This window comes from Bos grunniens, chromosome 4 (assembly GCF_055505025.1).
Source record: "Bos grunniens cultivar Pamir isolate PY7600 chromosome 4, Bosgru_T2T1.0, whole genome shotgun sequence".
NCBI lineage: Eukaryota > Metazoa > Chordata > Mammalia > Artiodactyla > Bovidae > Bos > Bos grunniens.
The window spans coordinates 103,601,304-103,621,080 of NC_141168.1; the positions used below are offsets into that span (position 1 = coordinate 103,601,304).

The following is a 19,777-nucleotide window of genomic DNA, read 5'->3' on the forward strand; positions in this document are numbered from 1 at the left end:
AACCACTGAAATGAGAAGCCTGAGAACCGCAAGGAAGAGGAGACTCTGCTCACCACAACTAACCCAGCTCAGCCAAAAATAAATTAGTAAATAAATGATTTTTTAAAATAAAAGAAAAAGATGGAAACTCAAGTACTTGGTCAAGGGTCCTTCAGGGCAGTGAAAAAGTCAGGGATTCTAAGCTGGGTGCCAAGACACCCTCTGCAGAAAGAAGTACCTAGAGTAGAGAAAGTATTAGAATCTGCCAAAAAGAAACTGCATGACATGATTATATTCTGAAATGTCAGATTTATGCTCTGTGAAATTCAATAAATTATAGGCTGCAATAGAGGCTAAGACCCAAAGATATGTTAATTCATTACGCATATCCAACCATGGTACATCCCACCCACTATGATGTGTTTGCCAGCACTTTCTTTACTGAAAGTTTCTTGCCCTTTTCAGTGGTTTTCCTTATCAGGTTTAATGCATCCTTTGTTTGCAGTGAAGTCTGATGTGCTTAAAGAGAAAGAGGTCTCTGAACAGAAATGTTAAGAAGATTGGATCTCCCCAGAACATGAGAAAGGACAGCACCTTGCATTTCCTATATTTCCACCAACAAAAAGAAAAATGGTGTCCATACATCACAGATAACAGATTCACAAACTAAAAGATTATGTATCTAATTGAAGGTCACAGAGAAAATCAGTCATCTCAGGATTAGAGTCTAGGCCTCTGACTCAGTGTTTAAATCTCCCATTATGTTACTTATCTAACGGATTGTTGTGGGTTAATCTACAATTGCACTTTGCCAAAATCCTTTCCAAAAATCCTTAGCTTGACATTGATCTAGGATAACAGATGATGCCTGAATCATAAGAAGCATTTCAGACTTTTTTTTTTTTATCTCTTTTTGTGATAACAAAGATCGGAAAGCTTTGTTAAGAACACTGGTTATGAGCCAGTTTCTGCTCAAGCTCTGGTAAATGTTCTGAGAAATGGGGAATTGTAGAGTTGAAAGGAGCTGGTAGATTTCTAATGCAACACTCTCCTCTTCAGAAGATCTGTAATTCACATGTTTTATAGTCTACTTGAGACTGTATTCCACAGCATTTCCTTTAGTCACTGAGAGCTCTGTCAGAGGTTAATTGACCAGAGAAGACATTTATCATTCCAGGTTTGTCATTTAAGCAGAATAGTACCATCTGCATAATCTTTTCTGTATATTTGGACCTAATAGGATATACAAATTTTATAAAGGAGTAGGGAAGAGGTAAAGAGTTTTGAGTAGGTCTTCCCCTAACTTCCTATAGAAATAACTATTATTGCATAGCAACCAATTATGACAGATTCTTTAAAAAAAAAAAACTTTGATAGTGGAAATAAAAAATTAAAATATACCTTTGCAATTCAACCAAGTCACATTTTATTTATATCAAAATATTGTATAGATATATGTATTGACTATTCCAATAATTGATTATAAATCCACTTTTTTAATTAGTTTGCACAAAAGAAAGAGATCAAGTGTTTATACAGTCTCAGTAGTCAACACAATTGTGGACGCATAGGATTCTTAAAATGACACCATAAAATGGAACTTAGAACAATCTTGTCTACATACCTTTTTTAAAAAAAAATATAAGTGCCAACAGACTGTACACATTGAGAGAAATACTGTACATCAGTTAGTCCAACCACTTTTTAGGGAAATAAAAACTGAAGCCCAGGGAAGTCTTTCATGAGTTAAGAGCCAGGAGTTGAACCCAGGTTTCTCTGTCTCCAAGCTGCCCTTAAGAGCCATCCTCAACTCATCTTTTCTTCTCCATGCTGACTTGTGCTTGCTCAACGACCACTCCAAAATTCTCCCATAAATCTCTAGTCGGAGTTTAAAATAACTTCTTAAATTTCTTAACACCCAATCTTAAATACCTTTTTTGTTGACTTACCAATTTTTTGACTGCTTCCTATCTCTTTACTTTGATGAACTTTCTACTTTGACAGACTTGTAAAACTCTGTTCATTCATTTGTTCAGAAAGATTTATAGATTGCTTGCTGGGCGTCATGTCCTCCCTTGATCTTTTTCAAGATGCTAACCTATTTCCTTCTGACTTGGCCTGTTCTCTCTGCTCTGTGGCCACCACGTATTCTTCTCCCCACCTAACTACAAGCATTTCTCAAGCCTTATCTCACTTTCCTTTTTGAGCACTTCCTTGCTCCTAATTGGTCTCCAGTTCCATGATTTCAACCATCACCTTCCGTGACTGAATAACAAAGTGACATCTCTGGGCTGGTTCTATTTCCTCAGAGCTTGGGCTACCTTCCTCCAGCAAGTGTTCACCTGGAAAGCCCAGGTTCACTCGAAACTAAACCTTCTGAAACGGAATATACTCTCTCCCCAACTTACCTCCCCTGAAGACTTTCCTGTCTTGATATAAATGTGACCACATCCAATCAGCAAGGCCTTATGTCAAAACTCATGCATAACAGAGTCCTCTGATGCTCTGGGTAAAACAAATCTCCCAGAGTTGCCAATTATCCCTGCACATCTGTTCCTTCTTTCCCACTCACACTGCTTCTGCTTTAGGTTCCAAGGCCTGACCTATTTCTCCCTCTTCCCTCTGGCTCAATTATTATCATAAAAATCTTAAGACATACAGAAAAAGTAAAAGAATAACACAGTGCTCATCTGTAGACAAACAAACTAGATTTCATGATTTATAACATTATATCACATAAATATATACTAATAATATTTATTTTCTTTGTCTGGATCTTGGAGAAGGAAATGGCAACCCACTCCAGTATTACTGCCTGGAGAATCCCACGGTCAGAGAAGTCTGGCAGGCTACAGTCCAGGGATCACAAGAGTCAGACATGACTTAGCAACTACACCACCACCACCATGTCTGGATCTAGCTCTAAGTATAGGGATAGAGATAGGAATGAGGGTGGATGAGTAAGGGCATAGGTGTGAATATACCTATAGACACAGATAAGACATAGATACAGATACAATAGAGATATACAAATACACAGACATATATTTTGCCGTGGACATGAATCTGAGCTAACTCTGGGAGATGGTGTAGGACAGAGGAGCTTGGGGTGCTACAGTCTGTGGGGTCGCAGAGAGTCAGACATGACTTAGCAACTGAATAACAGCATATTTTGCCAAGTAATTTGAAAGTAAAGAGCAGATATTAAGATACTTGTCAGCATACATCACTCCTCTCTTAAGAATAAGAACTTTCTCATACATTACCACTATATCACTATCAAAACTATAAATTAATAATGATCCACTAATATCCAAAGTCTAGGCCACATTCAAATATTCCCATTAATTCCACACCAAATGGCTTTTATAGCTACTGTGGGGTTTTTAACTATAATTCAATCACAGTTTACAAGTTGTGGTTTTATTTAAATATCTGATCTCTTTGATTTCCTTTTTATTTTCCTCCTTTCTATTTATTATTCATGATCATTTACTTTGTCTAAGAAGATGCCAGATAGCTTGAATTTATCTGATTGCTTCCTTGATATGCATTTGTCTTTTACCTCTTCCCCTATAGCCTGCAGAGGCTAGATCTGTTTCAGTCACTTTAATTGATCCTCTTTATTTCACCTAATTTCCCCAATTTCTTATATACCAGGTGAACCTTTATTTCTTCTCTCCTCATGTTTTAATTCCTCTGCAAAATTCTGCCCTGTTCCCACCCCTCTTAACCACCCCCTCCCAAACACCATTCCTCCTGCCTTATCAAGTCTGTTTTCTTTTTAAGACCTTCTCAGGCTGGTCCTGACCCACTTCTGTGGTTCCCTACTCCAACCTTGGTTTCAGGCAAACTGCTCCCTGGAGCACATCACATGCTTCCCTACCTCTCAGCTTTTCAGGACACTCTCATCTCTTCAAGACCTACCTTCCAGACTTCACATACTTCTTTCATGAAGCCTTTCCAAACCACTCCCAGGCCTACAATTGTTTTCTTACTGTGAACTCACTGACCTTAATATTTATGTGACATCATTCTTTTGGCAATTAGCTGTTAGTTAAAACAGGTGTTTAATATTTTGTCATAGATCACGCATCTCTTGTACCACACAATTGTCCACGTACTGGTGTGTAACTTTCTACCTGGTCCCTCAACCATATTTTAAGTTCCGTTAGTGTGGAGTTCATGCAAAGTTCTTTTTAAGTTGCATAATATGCATAATATTACATAAAAATATATACTCAAAAAATGTTTGTTACCTGACTTGTTGACAGATTATTAAAAAATGAGACAAACAAATGAGAATTCCAAATGAGACGTACAGTTTGAAAGAAGATTAATCTCTGTCAAGGCATCACTAATAGTACTTACTTGGAATTTTTATACTCACAAATGCCAACCTTTAGAACCATACCCTTCCGCCACCAATAGCCTAAGGGAGTGGGAAAGAACAGGACTTTAAAAGGCACAGTTCTGCCCACACTAATGGTATGCCTTTAGGCAAGCTCCTTAAATACTTTTAATCTCAGTTTTATAGTCCTTACAATGGGAATAAAGACAGTTACCTTCCCTGTTTGTTGGAGAAAAACAAAATAATAATGATACAAGTGCATCCCTAGCTATTGTGATGTTCTCAATATTAATTGAATCTAATTCATGAAATTTCATTCTCTTGCTTAAAGTCTAGAAGAAATGAAATGCTCTTCAAATGCTTGAAACCCAGTCATTCTAAGAATGTGTAGATAGTAACTCTGAATATTAAATGTGCCAAAAATATGAATACTCATTGAACTGTGAGAACATGATTATCAAGTAGGTTGTGCAAAGTGACTGCTCCGTTCATCTTAGACAGGAGAGGGAATTTCATGACCAAACACAACTGCATATGTTTCAAAGGCAAACTGACCTTCGTGGTTCTGCCTCAACCACTCATTAAGATGTAAACACAATAACCACTTCAAAGGTAATGTTATTAAGTGAGATAATCCTTGTGAAGTGTTTCACCTAAGGCCAGGAGGAGAAGGGGGTGACAGAGGATGAGGTGGTTGGATGTCATCACTGACTCAATGGACATGAGTTTGAGCAAACTCTGGGAGATAGTGAAGAACAGGGAAGCCTGGCGTGCTGCAGTCCATGGGGTCACGAAGGTTCAGACATAATTGAGCAACTGAACACCAACAAATGTGTACAGTAAATGCTCAAAGGTTACTGTCTTGCTGTGGTTTCTCAATGCAAATCCTAAGCAAAGAGCTTTATTCCAAAGTTGTTCTCAGAAGTAACAGATGGAATTTTCCAAGCTATTTTTTCCTCCCCCTACTCCTCTGCTGCATCCCATCCTGTTGAGTCACTACCGTCTTCCATCACCGTTCTCTCCTGTCTTGGAGTCCTTGCCCATGCTATGCTTCAGCTCCTGGAAGGACTTCTTGCACGTCACCTGCCCAAATCTTAAAGACGTGACTCCAGCCCTGTCTCTTTCATGGAGATTATCATTTTTCAATCTTTGATGGCCTTGTCCTCCTTTGCCTTCCCCAGTGACACTCAAATCACATTTAGTTCTATACTGACTTGTAACTACTTTCCTTTCCACAATAATGTGTCTTTTCGACCAACTAAATTAAACATTTTGAGGGCAAGGATGATGTCTTGTTCCCTAGCCTAGTTCAGTGTCATAATAGTAATTATTTGTTAAATTAACACAGGTAACTGACTGTGACAAAAGCACCTTCTGTAAACACAGATTCTGTGAAACTTTATACAGTGATAGTTTTTATTCATAGGGCTATGAATCATCTTTCCAGAGACAGAAGAAAAACACACTTAGGCTGGAAGAGATAATATCAAATTGGAACCTTCATTTCTAAATCATTCCTGTCTCCCAAGGCCTCTTAAGGTGACAAATAAAAACTTTTAATCACTTGTGAAAGAGTCCAGATGACTTTTTGTGTTGTTCAAGCAGAAATATATTAGGATTCATCAGGCTTCAAGTGACAACAACCTAATCCAATTATTTTAAGGAAAGGGGGAATTTACTGATTCATATAACTCTAAAGTATGGAGCTGGTGTGTGCTATTTTGACATCAAATGATATTAGCAGGGCTCAGTTTATCTCTTAGCTACCCTTCATTACAATCTTGGCTTCAGGAGAAGCCAAGATGGCAGCAGCTCCAGTCTGCATGCTTCCTGGTTCAGTTCCAGGAGGGTGGTCATATTCTCTTTCCCAAAAGTCACAAAGGAAGTCTCTCTGATTGAATCCTATGAGCACCTTTGAGCCAATCACCAGGACCAGAAGAGGCAGTGCACAGACATACTGAGGCCCACACCTCCACACCCACATCTCTGGGTCACTGTTGTTAGTAGGCTTCCTGGGGCCACAGAGATGGAGAGTCAGGAGGGGAGGTTCCTTGGAGGCAAATGCATACAGGTATTAGAGAGTGGGTGAAGGTATACTGGAGAAACATTTGAACTCACAGACTACTAGGCATATACTAAATCTTTCATTCAGTGACTTAAGCAGGTTTCTCTTCTTCCATTAAGTACTAAGACTGTGCTTCTAGGCTTTTTTAATATCATGGTATACAGAAAATAATAATAATCCTGCATTACACTGAGTGCTGAGAAAGCCATGGTCTCAACACTACCTAGAACAGCAACTCATGGGTGGGAAAGCTATGCCTAGGAGGTAGCATGACTATGTGGAGAAACCACCTAGTCAAGTGAAATCTTAAGTCTTGGCTTTTAGATTCAGATTTGCCACTTACTTGCTGTAAGCAGGTGAGGCAAGTCTCAATTCCTTTTTCCTCATTGGTAAAATAAGGATAATAATACATGTCCAGCCTGCCTCACAGAATTGTTGGGGGCAAAGCCACATAAAAGCATGCCTCTCAATGTATTTTGTTAACTACAGAGTGTTATACAAATGTGAGGCATTATTCCTATTTGAGGGAACTGAGTTAACCAATTGAAAAATAAGTTGGGATATAGGAGATCTCTCCAAAAATGTCTTACACTGAGTTTACACTACTATATGATTTTACTTCATAGCTAAATGGATCCATAGAGGTCCGTGAGGTTGCTCAAGAGACAACACTATGAACACATGTTGGTCAAACAGGGTCAACCAGGATATGCAAACTTATTAAATTTTAAATTATTGATATCATTACTTTCAAAGATATCTGAAAGAACACTGAGCCTCATTTGCCTAAGCAAACAGAAAGTAGGACCAGGATTAACCAAAACCATAGTAAAGGGTCACAATGGACATATAATGGCAAGCTTAATCCCCTAAGCAAGAACATATGTTAACAAAAACACAGAAGCAAATTACACAAGTTAAGTGGGGGAAGGAGAAGATTCCAAAGACAAGGAGTGCTGACTAAGCAGGCCTGATTTCTTCTGAACAGAAATTAGTGCTCCTCCAAAATGCAAAACTATGCCATGAACACACAGCACATGTAGAAATGTTCATCAAAGTAGCCACAATCTTAAAATCAAGCTTGACAAGCAAGTTCTCAAATTCCTTTGCAAAAAGAGAAAATAACTAACTGATGCCACAAAAATCTGTTGATTCCCACCTCACTTGTCCCTCCTAAAGTCTTTCTGCTTAAAAATGATGATATAAAATGAAAAAAAAAATTGAATTTTATGATTTTCCTCTTCTACCAGTTTCCTGCTGTAAAATGTACTTTGGGAGAAGAGAAGGAACTGGGTCCAGATAATGTCAATTGACATACACAGAATTAGACACTACTTGAATTCTGGGTAGTGTGTTTAGCAGAAATTCAAACAAGCAAAACAGAAAAAATAATATGTAGAATATAATGAATTCTTTATATGCAGATTCAACATATACAAATATAGAATTAAATATCTTGAATAATCTCAGGAGGCCCTCAAGATGAAAGAATGACATGGTGATTACACCTCTAAGAACAATAATACATTAGTAAAAGGCCAAATCCTGATTTCCCCTTTGCAGCCCCCTCCTAGTTTGTAAGCAAAATTTAAGTGTCACAAATATCTCAGTGCCTCAAAGTTTGCTCTGTTAAAAAATACAGGTAATTGGCCTCTTCTTGTCTATGCAAGGACATGAAGAGTAGGAAGGGGAAATGTATGTGAAAATATCACACTGTAGCCAGAGTAAGGTTTTTTCATTTGGTTTTTTTTTTTTTTAACAGAAATTTAATCATGTTAACCCACTTCCTGCTTGAAATATTTTAGTAACTTCTATATGCTTTTAGGCAAATTCTTATTATTCTTTTATATTAAGATATTATTGACATACAATATTGCATTAGTTTCCCTGGTAGCTCAGCTGGTAAAGAATCTGCCTGCAATGCAGGAGACCCCGGTTCAATTCCTGGGTCAGAAAGATCTGCTGGGGAAGTGACAGGCTACCCACACCAGGATCCTTGGGCTTCCCTGTGGGCTCAACTGGTAAAGAATCTGCCTGCAATGCGGGAGACCTGGGTTCAATCCCTGGGTTGGGAACATCCCCTGGAGAAGGGAATGGTGGTTACCCACTCCAGTATTCTGGCCTGGAGAATTCCATGGACTGTACTGTCCCTGGGGTCACAAAGAGTCGGACATGACTAAACAACTTTCATTTCATATTATATTAGTTTCAAATATACAACACAATGATTCTATATTTTATATATTACAAACTGATCATCACTGTAAGTCCAGTTAACATCCATCATCATTAAAAAACAAATGAAAAACCATAGTGTGACTACAGTGTGGTACTTTCACATACATTTTTGACAGGAAGAGTGGTATTTGTGTGTGTGTGTGTGTGTGTGTATTTTTAATGGAGCAAACTTTGAAGCACTGAGATATTTGTGTGTGACACTTGAATTTTGCTTGCAAACCAGGAGAGGGGCTGCAAACAAGGAGTCAGGGAGCATCTGGAGAAGAGAGTATGGGGCACAGAGAAGCAAGATGAGAGATTCTGAGATGGAGTTTACCCGTGTGTTCAGGGGACATCAAGGAGGCTAGTGTGGCTGGAGAGGAATGCGTAGAAAGAGAGTGGTAGGAGATGAGGTCAGATAGCCAGCAAGAAGACAATCACATAGGGCTCTATGCTGCTGCTGCTGCTAAGTCGCTTCAGTCGTGTCCGACTCTGTGCGACCCCATAGACGGTAGCCCACCAGGCTCCCCCGTCCCTGGGATTCTCCAGGCAAGAACACTGGAGTGGGTTGCCATTTCCTTCTCCAATGCATGAAAGTGAAAAGTGAAAGTGAAGTCGCTCAGTCATGTCCGACTCTTAGCAACCCCAGGGACTTCACCCTACCAGGCTCCTCAGTCCATGGGATTTTCCAGGCAAGAGTTCTGGAGTGGGGTGCCATTGCCTTCTCCAATAGGGCTCTATAAAAATGAGCTAAGGACTATGAGATTCACTCTGAGACGGAAAGTTAAGATGAAACTTAGTGGGGCCATGTGGGACTCCCAGGCACAGAGCCTTTTTGTCTCCCGTTTCTTGTAGGCAAGGCTCTAGCCATTATGACCTTCCTGGAGTTCCAACTGTTCTAACAGTTGCTGATCAAGGGAGGAGCAGCCAAGAAATTTCCTGATGCAAGATTAAACAGACCAGAGAAGCTCATCAAGATAAGGAGAATGACCAAGTGAGATGGGAGAAATATCACCAACCTCAGATATGCAGATTATACCACTCTAATGGCAGGAATTAAAGAGCCTCTTGAGGGTAAAAGAGGAGAGTGAAAGAGCTGGCTTAAAACTCAACATTAAAAAAACTTAGATCATGGCATCTTGTCCCATCACTTCATGGCAAATAGAAGGGGAAAAAGTGGAAGCAGTGACAAACTTTATTTTCTTGGGCTCCAAAATCACTGTGGACAGTAATCGCTGCCATGAAATTAAAAGATGCTTGCTCCTTGGAAGGAAAGCTATGTCATACTTAGACAGCATATTAAAAAGCAGACACATCACTTTGCCAACAAAGGTCTACATAGTCATAGCTATGGTGTTTCCAGTAGTCATGTATGGATGTGAGAGCTGGACCAAAAGAAAGCTGAGTGCCAAAGAACTTATGCTTTGAATTGTGCATCAAAATTGCTGGAGAAGACTCTTGATAGTCCCTTGGACTGCAGGGAGATCAAACCAGTCAAATGTAAAGGAAACCAACTCTGAATAGTCATTTGAAGAACTGACGCTGAAGCTGAAGCTCCATTACTTTGGCCACCTGATGTGAAGAGCTGACTCACTAGAAAAGACTCTGATGCTGGGCAAGATTGAAGGCAAAAGGAGAAGGGGGCAACAGAAGACGAGATGGTTAGATAAAATCACCGACTCAATGGACATGAGTTTGAGCAAACTCTGGGAGATAATGAAGGACAGAGAAGTCTGGTGTGCTGCAGACCATGGGGTTGCAAAGAGTAGGGCACAATTTAGTGAATGAACAACACCACCACCACCTAAAACAAGATTAAGAGACTGCAGGCCCTGCTCATACCCTAACCTTGTCAGAGACCCCACTTTTGCCCCCCATTATAAAAGCCCTCACCAAGTTCACTGAGGTTGAGACACAGTTTTTTTAAGCAGAAGCCTGATGTGTCTCCCTTTGCCTGGAAAAGTAATAAAGCTATCCTTTTCTGCTTCACCCCAAACTCTGGTCTCTAGGATTTTATTCAGTACTGGTGTACTGTAACAATGATGGGAGATTTGAGTAGAGCTCTAATGTAATCTGGCTTTCATTGTAATGAGATTGACTCTGCCTTCTTTGTGGAGGACAGTGTAAGTAGCAATAGCAGATACAAGGAGACTAGTTAAATGTCTACTGTTCCGCTATTTAACTCTTGTTTTTCAGTCACTAAGTCATGTCCGACTCTTTGCGACCCCATGGACTGCAGCACACCAGGCTTCCCTGTCCTTCACTATCTCCCGGAGTTTGCTCAAACTCATGTCCATTTAACTCTTATATTAATTTATATCCCTGTTTCAATTCCTTGGGGAAGTCTTTCCAATCTTCTATATTCTCTTATAATCCGTGTTATCTATCATTAACATAGTACTTGGCATCTTTGCAACTTTATATTTATTTATGTGATTATCCGATTAATATTTGTCTCCTCCACTGGTCTACGAGTTCCTTCAGGAAAAAGAGCCAATCAGCTTTTCCTTCTCCAGTGTCTAGCAGAGTATATAAAACAAGTGGTGCACAATAAATGCAAATAAAGAAAGAAAGGAAGGAAGAAAAAAGGAGGGAAGGAGGAAAGGAAGGAAGAAAGGAAAGCAAGAAGGAAGAAGAGAAGGGAGAGGAAAAACATTCACACAAGAGTTATTTTGCAGATTTTGATACAATTGCTCCAAAATGATGCAATAATTTTGGGGCAAACAGAGAGGAGTTTTTGCCAAAGATGCAGGAAGGGTTATGCCCCACCATCCAAGGAAAGTTTGGTTCAACAAGAGATATCAGTAAAAGCTAACATTTATTGAGAGCTTACTAGATTCCAAGTGCTTATTTAAATCATCGTGTTGAATCCCCTTAACAGCCTTAAGGAGTTTATATTACTACATTTTTCAGATGAACAAATGTACTTAAGAGAGGTTAGTTACACAGCCAATAATCTACAGAGCTTAGAGCTCAAACCTTCCTGTTTAGCTGCCATGCACATTGCCTCCTGCAGGGACAGTCAATAGCAATTTTATTAAAGATTTAGCTCCTGCAATCACATTTCTGAAAATCCATTGTGTCAAACAAATAGCAGGGTTCAAATGCAGATGAATTTCTGCCTCTCATCTAGTGTGTACATTTCCCCCCAACAGAAACAATTCCAATCAGTGTCATATGGTTTCATTTGAAATTTTAATGAGGCACAACAAATAAAAAGGAGGAAGAGAAGAGAATGGGAAATCAGAGCTACCTAACCGTAGATCTGAGAAACTGTATTTGCTGCAGTATTAACGTACAAAACAGAATCTTTCATCTCAAATACCATTTAAAAGGCCTTGGTTTGTTTAATATATTAACAAAGAATATAATTTAATGTCACTGTGAGGCATAGAAAAATTCTTATTTCAAAGTGTTCAATAAGAATGATAATTGCCACAAAAATGAATCTCTCCTTTTGATAAATCTTTAGAGAGAAACAGGAGAAAAGTCAATTTTAGGCTATTCTTTGAAATCCTTTCATCACAGCTGCATAATGAAACATGAAGTTTCTAAAATATTTATGAAAACTTTCATTTTTCAAGTATTTACAGTGAATTTTACTTTTCTCAAAGAGAAACCTCCTATTTTTCTTAAAAGAATGCATGCATATGTAGCTCAGTCGTATCCGACTCTTTGTGACCCCGTGGACTGCGGCCCACCAGGCTCCTCCGTCCATGGGATTCTCCAGGCAACAATGCTGGAGTGGGTTTCCATTTCCTTCTCCAGGGGATCTTCCCAACCCAGGGATCGAACCTGGGTCTCCTGCATTGCAGGCAGATGCTCTAACTGCTGAGCTACCAGGGAAGCCCTATATTTATACATATATAAACATATATATGGTTAGAGACAGGGACAGAGATACATAAGTATATAGGTACGTATATGTCTATAAATATGAATATATATATATATATATATATTTCTCTTATAAACAGCTGGCAGGAATATAAACTAGTTTAACCTTTTAGAAGGCAATTAAGCACACATCAAATCATTATTATATAACTTTCATATTCTTGATTGATTCAATGATACATTGTCTATAACACTACACATAGAAAATCCTAGAGAAGCCACCAGATAACTACTGCTGCTACTGCTGCTAAGTCACTTCAGTCATGTCCAACTCTGTGCGACCCCATAGATGGCAGCCCACCAGGCTCCCCCATCCCTGGGGTTCTCCAGGCAAGAACACTGGAGTGTGTTGCCATTTCCTTCTCCAATGCATGAAAGTGAAAAGTGCAAGTGAAGTCACTCAGTCGTGTCCGACTGTTAGCGACCCCATGGACTGCAGCCCACCAGGCTCTTCCATCCATGGAATTTTCCAGGCAAGAGTACTGGAGTGGGGTGCCATCGCCTTCTCTGAGATAACTACTAGACCTCATCAATGAATTTGGTAAAGTTATAGGATACAAAATTAATAAACAGAAATTGTTGTGTTTCTATACATAACAACAAACTAGCAGAAAGAGAAATTAAGGAAACAATTCCATGTACATTACATCAAAAATAAGAAAATATCTAGGAATAAACTTACCTAAGGAGGCAAAAGACCTTTACTCAGAAAACCGTAACACTGATGAAAGACAACGCCAACTGGAAAGTCACACAGTGTCCTTGGGTTTGAAGAATCAACATTGTTAAAATGACTACACTACTTAAGGCAATCTACAGATTCAATGCAATCTCTATCAAAACACAAATGACATTTTTCACAGAACCAGAGGAAATAAATTTAAAATCTGTATGGAAACACGAAAGACCCCGAATAACCAAAACAATCTTGAGATAGAACAGAGCTGGAGGAATCATGCTCCCTGACTTCATACTATACTACAAAGCTACAGTAATCAAAAGAGGATGGTCCTGGCACAAAAGCAGACACACAGATCAATGAAACAGATTGCCTAGAAATACATCCATGCACTTATGGTCAATTACTCCACAAAACAGAACATCAGAATATACAATAGAGAAAAGACAGTCTCTTCAATAAGAGGTTCTGGGGAAACCAGACAGCTGCATGTGAAAGAATAAAATTAAAACATTCTCTAGCATCATGCATAAAAATAAAATCAAAATAAAGACCTAAAAACATGATTGGACACTAAAAAACTATTAGAGGAAAACACAGGCAGAAAACTCTTCAACATAAATCATAGCAATATTTTTTTTTTGGATTCATCTCCTATAGTAAAGAAAAATAAAAGCAAAAATAAACAAATGGGATGTAATTAAGCTTAAAAAGCTTTTGCACAGAAAAGAAACCAACAATAAATGAAAAGACAACCTACTTAATGGGAGAAAATATTTGCAAATGATATGACTGATAAGGGATTAATATCCAACATATATAAACAACTTGAACAACTCAACATCAAAAAATCAAACAACCCTGTTGAAAAAATGGCCAGAACAACTGAAGAGACCTTTCTCCAAAGAGGAAATGCAGATGGCCAACAGGCACATGAAAAGGTACTCAACATCACTAGTTGGGAATGCCAAAAAACTTCACAACTGTCAGAATGGCTACCATCAAAAAGAACACAAACAACACATGTCAGCAAAGCTATGGAGAAAAGGGAACCCCGTACACTGTTGGTGGGAATGTCATTGGTGCAGCCACTGTGGAACACAGTATGGAAGTTTCTCAGAAAACTAAAAATAGAACTACCATATGACCCAGCAATTTTACTCCTGGTGTATATATCCCCCCAAAATCCAGTAATCTGAAAGGATATATGCACCCCAAAGTTCATAGCAGCTTTATTTACAATAGCCCGGATATGGAAGCAACTTAAGTGTCCATCAACAGATGAATGGAGAAAGATGTGAGATAGATATATATGTATACAAACCTTCCCTCATAGCTCAGTCAGTAAAGAATCTGCCTGCAGTGCAGGAAACTCAGGTTCGATTTCTGGGTTGGGAAGATACCCTGGAGAAGGAAATGACCACCCACTCCAGTACTCTTGCCTGGAGAATCCCATAGATAGAGGAGCCCGACAGGCTCCTTGCATCCATGGAGTCGCAAGAGTCGGACACAACTTAGCGACTAACCACCAAACCATATATATACAGTGGGATACTGCCCAGCGATACATAAAAACCATGAAATTTTCTCATTTGCAGCAACATGGATGCACCTTGAGGGCATTATAGTAAGTGAAATAAGTCAGACAGAGAAACGCAAGTACTGTACAATATCCCTTGAATGTGGAATCTTCAAAACACAACAAACCAGTGAATACAACAAAAAGAAGCCATCTCACAGATACAGAGAGCTGACCAGCTGTTACCAGCGAGAAGAAGGAAACAGAAGGGACAGTTAGGGGTATGAACAATTTGGTATAAAATAAGTGACAAGGATATATTGTATAGCACGAGAAACACAGCCAGTATTTTATAATTATAAATGGAGTACAACTCTTGAAAATTGTGAATCACTACATTGTACACCTGAGATGGCTGGATGGCATCACTGACTCGATGGACGTGAGTCTCAGTGAACGCCGGGAGTTGGTGATGGACAGGGAGGCCTGGCGTGCTGCGATTCATGGGGTCGCAAAGAGTCGGACATGACTGAGTGACTGAACTGAACTGAACTTATATAGTATAATACAGCAACTATACTTCAAGAAAAATAGCAATAATACTACATTTAGTCATTTATCTTATGACTGTATAGAAAGATTAAGTATAGCTATCTTTGTATAATTTATAGTAATAACAACAACAAACATATAATCTAAACTAGAGACAATCAGCCATAAATATGTCATATCCAAATACTGGAATACTATGCAGCCCTTAGAAATGAGTCTACAAAGCTACATTTGCTGACCTGGGACTGTGTTAACAGTACATAATTAAGTGAAAAAGTTAGTTTAAAAATAACAAGCATAGGCATTGCCTGGCAGTCCAATGGTTAGGACTCCTTGCTTTCACTGCCAAGGGCATAGGTTCAATCTCTGGTCAGACCAATCCCACAAGCCATGTGGTATGACCAAAAAAATACATAATTAAAAAAAATAGGAAGCATGTTTCTACTTTTTTAAAACATACATATTACACACAGAAATAAGTCTGAAAGAACAATTATCAAAATAATATTATCAAAATAATATTAGTGGTATATGGAAATAGATTATGAATTACCATAATGCATGTATGTGATGTATGACTCTGTGTGTATAGATACAAAGATACATATATATGATTTTCACAATTTTCCAACGGAAAAAGTTGGCCATGGTTTACATTTCTCTCTCAAAGACCAACTACCAATTTTTAGAAATTGAATCCTTATAGCCAGTTAAAAATGATGAGATATAAAATATACATCAAAGTCAAAAGTTTAAGATATTTAATAAAGGTACAGCTAATAAAACAAAATTTACCTAACAGTTTTGCCTAACTATATACTGAACCACACATAAATAATGGTTACCTACACCTTTTCACAAAGATATCCTACCTCAGTGGGTTATTTCGTCTCATCTGCATTTTCCCTAGGTCTTTTGAGAATGTTCAGAAGCTACATCGGGTGCCTTTCTATAATAAAAATACTACTGTGTTCCACTCAGCTTGTTAAGAAATCAAAGAAAGAAATTAAGTTAGTTTGGCATGATTTGTTTTTGATGAACCCATGTTGCCTCCTAATTATCACATTATTTTCCTCCAGATGTTTGCAAATTGAGTGAGCACAGACATTCTCTTTGTTGACATGCAGCATGAAAGCCCTGGACAATAGACTATGTTTGAAAGCTTTCGAGTTATTAAGTTTGCTAGCAGTTAAAATGGAGCTTCTCTGGCTGAAGAAACAAGTGTGCACATACTTTAAGACATGACGATAATTATTAAAATTGGCTATGTAAAAGGAATGAGCTAATGATGAAACATCCTCTGAAACCTATACTCTAAGGAAAACCCAGGATCTGCTCTTAACCACTTTAAATGAACAGAAGGTGGTACTGGTATGAAAACACAATCATACAAGTAAATAAAAGCAGACACTTACCTACACGGCTACAGGTAAAAACACTCGTATATCTGTAATTTAGCAACACACAGATCATCTTTAATATGCTTATTCAGTTTTTGCAGTTTCATTGCAGCATACAGTCCCCTGATGCATAATGAAGACCTAACTTCGGGCAAGGTAAACAAGGTAATAAAGCTGCAGTTTTCCCAATACTTTTATCTATTATCAGCAATAGCAGTGAGTGGACAAAACACTTGCCAAGACTATTGACCTCCATGTCTCTTTATCTACAAAGCAAGGTTAATGATGCCCGACTGGGAAAGGGGTTTGATGAATGAATGAGACATACTGTGAAGAAAAAATATTAACAAAGTGTGTGCTAAGTCACTTCAGTCGTGTCTGACTCTTTGAGACCCCATGGACTATATAGCCCACCAGGCTCCTCTGTCCATGGGGTTCTCCAGGCAAAAACGCTGGAGTGGGTTGCCATGCCCTTCTCCAGGGGATCTTCCCAACCCTGGGATCAAACCTGCATCTCTCAAGTCTCCTGCATTAGCAGGCAGGCTCTTTACCACTAGTACGACCTGGGAAGCCCTAACAAAGTAAGTAGTAATCTAATACATATTAAAAAAAGATATAAACATACAATATTTTAAATATTCCCTTTGAACTGTAACAGAAGTGGAAGGAAGAGCTACTGTGAGGCTGGGAAGTTGATTAGGTTGTTTTATTTATTTATTTATTTTTGATTAGGTTGATTTATAATCTAAGAAACACAAATGGCTATTAATTTACTCTTGGCAAAATTGCCCAAGTCAATACTTTATGGATTTAATGTGATAGCATTGGAAAGCTTATGAAATTACAAGGCAAGGAAAGTTTCTCTTTAGTGCTCCTGTAACTCCTTAATCTATCTCCTTACAACTATTTTTGAGAGAATGACCGAGAAGTCAGGATTCACCAAAAAAAAAAAAAAAATCCTTTATTACAGCCAAATGCCCTGAACTGGTTGATTATATAACTATAAATATTCAAAAGGTAAAAAGAGAAAGAAGAGAGAACAAACTGGAGGAAAGGAAGAGAGAGGTAAGAAATGGAAGGAAAGGGAACGAAAGAAAATAAAGACTAGAAACGCAAACAATGAGCATGCCTATAAAATAAACTCCACATACTTGCTTACCTTTATCACACCCTGGATTCCCAGGAAGCCATTCTTGATATTCGTTATTACCTTGAAAATTTCAAGAAATTTTCAATTTTGAAATGTTTGTCAGTACGTCTGACTTATTCTAATTTCTTGCAGAATTTCTTACATGTGTGCTGGGAACTTCCGGACACCACAAGATAACTTTCCACACTACCGTAGACTTTGTAGTTCTAGATCAAACAACAAAGCTCTGCTGAGAAGCAGACGCAGAGGGGTTGGGTAACTGCACCCACTAGCTCCCATCATCACTTTGCCATGAATTTGACTTTTATTAAAAGATTTTTTTTAATGCGAACCATTTTTAAAATCATTATTGAATTTGTTACAATGTTGTTTCTGTTTCATGTTTTGGTTTTTTGGCTTCAAGGCATGGGGGATCTTAGCTCCTCGACCAGGTATCTAATCGGCACCTTCTGCATTGGAAAGTGAAGTCATAACCACTGGTCCGTAAGGGAAGTCCCACATGAATTTGATTAAAATTCAACAAAAGTATAAATTTCAACATACTAAGTGACCACTTGGAATACTGAAAACATATTTGTACAATGTGCCAGAAGGATTCATAGCACAGAACATATTCTTAATTTTACTTTCCCCTTTATAGCATCTTCCTTCACAAATTCCCTCCAAGCATGTATGATTCTCACACTGAATCCTGGTGACCCAGAACCCTCTACTGCAGTTCCTTCAACTAACTCCTACTTATAGTGTTTCACCATGCACATCATGCTGTCATCTTTCCTCTGTCAAGATTCTTGTTTGGTGTCTATTTCTTTGGAGGTTTGATCTCTGGCAGGTAATCTATGTAGAAAGATTGTTCCTCCCATCTAACACATTTATATTTTAACATGCTTTCTGAAGACATGGTGATTTAACCCAAAGAAATACGTGGGGAACCATAAGCCCTTAGACTGGCTGGTAAAGAGAGATTCAGGGGAAGGTGACCTCGTGTGCATCTGTACCTCACGCTGTGCTGTGCTGTGCTTAGCTGCTCAGGTGTCCGACTCTGTGTGACCCAATGGACTGTAGCCCACCAGGCTTCTCTGTCCACGGGGATTCTCCAGGCAAGAATACTGGAGTGGGCTGCCATGACCTCCTCCAGAGGATCTTCCCAACCCAGGGATTAAAGCCAGGTCTCCCGCTTTACTGGTGGATTCTTTACCATCTGAGCCACCAAGGAAGCCCAAGAACACTGGAATGGGTAGCCTGTCCCTTCTCCAGGGGATCTTCCTGGCCCAGGAATTGAACCAGGGTCTCCTTCATTGCAGAAGGATTCTTTACCAGCTGAGCTACCAGGAAAGCCCATGTGGACCTCATGGAACCCATCAAATCATGTCATATAGATAGCTGACTAGCCTTCAATTAAAAAGCTATAAGCTACCACACCTGTAATCCTAACAGGTCAAAGGATGATATAATCATGGGAATGAAGATTTGGAAATAGACACTAATGAATTAAAAACAAAAGGGGAGGGAATTCCCTGGCAGTTCAGTTGTTAGTACTCCCTGCTTTCACTGCCAAGGGTGCCAAGGGCATGAGTTCAATCCTGGGACAGGGAACTAAGATCCCACAAGCTGCTTGGCATGGCCAAAACAAACAAACAACAACAAAATGGGGAGAATGTTTATAGGTGTATAAAATGGCATTGAAATGTTCATTCCTATCTAGTTCAACCTCCATTTTGTACCATGGAGAGTGCTTGAGTTACACACAGCTGTATATGTCAAACTATGCTCTGGTTCACAGATAAGCACTCAGTTCTTTTTGGAAAGTTTGAAGAGAAATGCTTGCCCACCTCCTTTGATTGGAGTCATCTCTCTTAATACTGATAGACAAATGTGAATTTACAATCAAACTGTCTCAAAAAGGCTATAAAGTATGGTTATTTTGGCTAGCAACATTGAAACAAAATGTTAAGATTTCATCAAAAT

The 19,777-nt window shown here is 38.8% G+C and overlaps 1 protein-coding gene across 2 annotated transcripts in view; it reads right to left on the reverse strand.

Annotated features, from left to right (window-relative positions):
- The window catches only part of NXPH1 (neurexophilin 1), a 374,390-nt gene that overhangs the window by 141,681 nt on the left and 212,932 nt on the right, over positions 1 to 19,777 (reverse strand). Inside the window, exon 1 of one of the 2 annotated variants that reach the window (XR_015162950.1) lies at positions 2,388 to 2,563. The exons of the other annotated variant lie outside the window; for it this stretch is intronic. The gene's annotated coding sequence lies outside the window, so the exon portion shown is untranslated. Of the gene's footprint in view, positions 1 to 2,387; positions 2,564 to 19,777 lie in introns of those variants that run through there. 2 annotated transcript variants of the gene reach the window in all.